Source organism: Vitis riparia, chromosome 3 (genome assembly GCF_004353265.1).
Source record: "Vitis riparia cultivar Riparia Gloire de Montpellier isolate 1030 chromosome 3, EGFV_Vit.rip_1.0, whole genome shotgun sequence".
Taxonomy (NCBI): Eukaryota; Viridiplantae; Streptophyta; class Magnoliopsida; order Vitales; family Vitaceae; genus Vitis; species Vitis riparia.
Window position 1 is genome coordinate 15,836,837 of NC_048433.1, and position 2,505 is coordinate 15,839,341.

Here is a 2,505-nt window from a genome sequence, read left to right on the forward strand (position 1 = left end):
ACAAAGCTACTAGTGTTATGCCCTGATGCTGGCTACTGATTATCAATATCCAAAGTAAGCACATGGAGATGGGTACCCTGATCTTCATTGGCAGTGTGTTACCCCACTTGAAGCCCTCTCTCATTCACCGACAATACATAACAGTTTAGTCCAGCCTTTTAAGTCTTAAAACACAGCGAAAGAACAAAGATCCAAGACAAAAAAAAATAATCATCCATTATGATATATCACAATCCCAATAAATGAAAACCCGAAATCATACATACAAATGCAGAAACGAAAGAAGGAACTAACAATGCTTAGATACATAAATCCAAATGATATGAAAGGTTGAAAGCCTCAAAATATCTCCCAGAACGTGCACTAAAAATAGAGACCATCAGAGATAGCCAACTGTAGGGGCACCGTGTCTTCTCAAGGACTAGTGGTCGCCGGTGGGGGGGAGAGGAATGGGATTGAAGGCATAGTGGTTGGGATTGTGGGAATCGAGGGGATGGTAGGCAAAGTTGCTGGCAGAGGAGGCAACGTGAGCTTCGGAATAGAGGGCATGGCGGGCATGCTAGGAAGTGGAGGCAGTGTGGCCTTGGGCAAGGATGGCAATGTGGGCTGTGGCATAGTTGGAAGAGACGGCAAAGGAGGCAATGTAGGGTTGGTTAGAGTTGGGAGTGAGGGCACAGTTGGCAGAGTTGGGAGTGATGAAGGCAAAGGTGGCAACGTTGGTTTTGGCAGACTGGGTATAACAGGTGTGGTTGGCACAGAGGGTGGAGCAGTGTCCAAAAGACGACGTGCTGCTAGGCTAACATCAATGCTCGAAAATGACAATAGAACGAAGAGAGATAAGATGAAGCAATTGCAAGAGGCCATTGCTGGATGAGTTTAGAGTGGTGTGTATGTAGATTTGAATCAAGCTGCGTTTTACTTGAAACTTGAGTTGCGAAGCCATAGCCTGGCGTTGGGTTTTTATAGGTGGATGTATGAAACTTTGGCCTCTAGGTAGGTGATTTGGCCATCGTGTTTGGTGAGAAAACTTGGAAAACCATTTGGAGTATAGGGCTAGTTTTCCTTTTCAACTAAATTCCATTGACAAAAAATGAAATATTGACGTTGAGTTAGGCTAAATAAGTTTGACCGGAAAACTACGAGTCAATGGAAAGATTAGGGCAACAAACTTGTTGGGGTTTATTGTTTGGTTATCTAACAATATTCAGTTCATTGTTTGGAGCAACTAACACCTCCGTCATGACCAATAGGAAGCTAAGGTGGAACTCAAATGTTTGTGTACCTTATGATTGTGCAAGTTCAAACACTCAGTGCCCATTTGGTACGTCATCTTTTAATATTAATATTATTTATGACATAAGACGTTTTTGGATATATATATATATATATATATATATATATATATATATATATATATATATATGTATAGCAATCAACTCAAATTAATGCAAAACAATAATCAGAACTTAATTAAAAGGTTATGAATTTCTAATTCCAAAACTGCTTAAATCATTTCAACAATAATTTTAATGATTATCCCAAACACTTAAATAAAAATTCTAAGAATTATAACTAATTAAGTTTTAAGTCAAGAATTCTAAATAATTAATTAATTATAAAATTCTTCCTAATAAAAACACCAACCTAACCCAACCTTTGTTCACTAATATCACTTGTACTTAAAAATGGAATAATATAAAAGAGTGGTTCAATAAGGAAAGGCAGTTCAATAAGGATGGCCAAATATAGTATAAAATTAAATCCCAAGAGATTTACATTTTTATAAAAAAAAAATTAATTAGTAAGCAAGCTCATTTAATTCAATAATTTAATTCACTTTCTTTGAAAAATTTAACACTTTCAATTTAAAGATAAAACAATACAATACACTTGGCATAATCATTCATGTTTAAAAGAGTTTCACAAATAAGCATTTGACTCTGAACCATTCATCATAATAACACTATGCCCAAATAATAGGACTTACACTAAGTGGTTAGCCTTAATTTATTTCTCTTACCAAGCCTTAATTTATTTCTCTTACTAATAAACAGAGTAATTTCCTATCAATGATTAAAATTAATGTTATTATTAGTTTCCCTTTTCTATTTTCTATTTCCTTACATGAACTTTATTAATCTATTATCCTCACTGCATACTTTATACCTCATAAAAATTCACTGCCCTTAAACTTTATAACTTTATACTTCATGTCCTCACCAAATTCATTTGTGTTGTTAATCATCTTAGTGAATTGGTTAATTAACTCAACATTCAAGAAATTTTATTACATATAAAAATTCATTAAACTCATTTAATATTTGAGCATAATCTCATTATATTTATCAAATCTATCTTGAGAGGTAGAAAATTTAGCACAATGTTAATATTGTTATAAAAAAAAAAAAAAGAAGAAGAAGAAGAAAAAAAACACATATAGTTGCAAAGCTATTGGTGGCACAAGTCACCTTAAAAGACATGACAAAATAATATGCCAAAAAACAT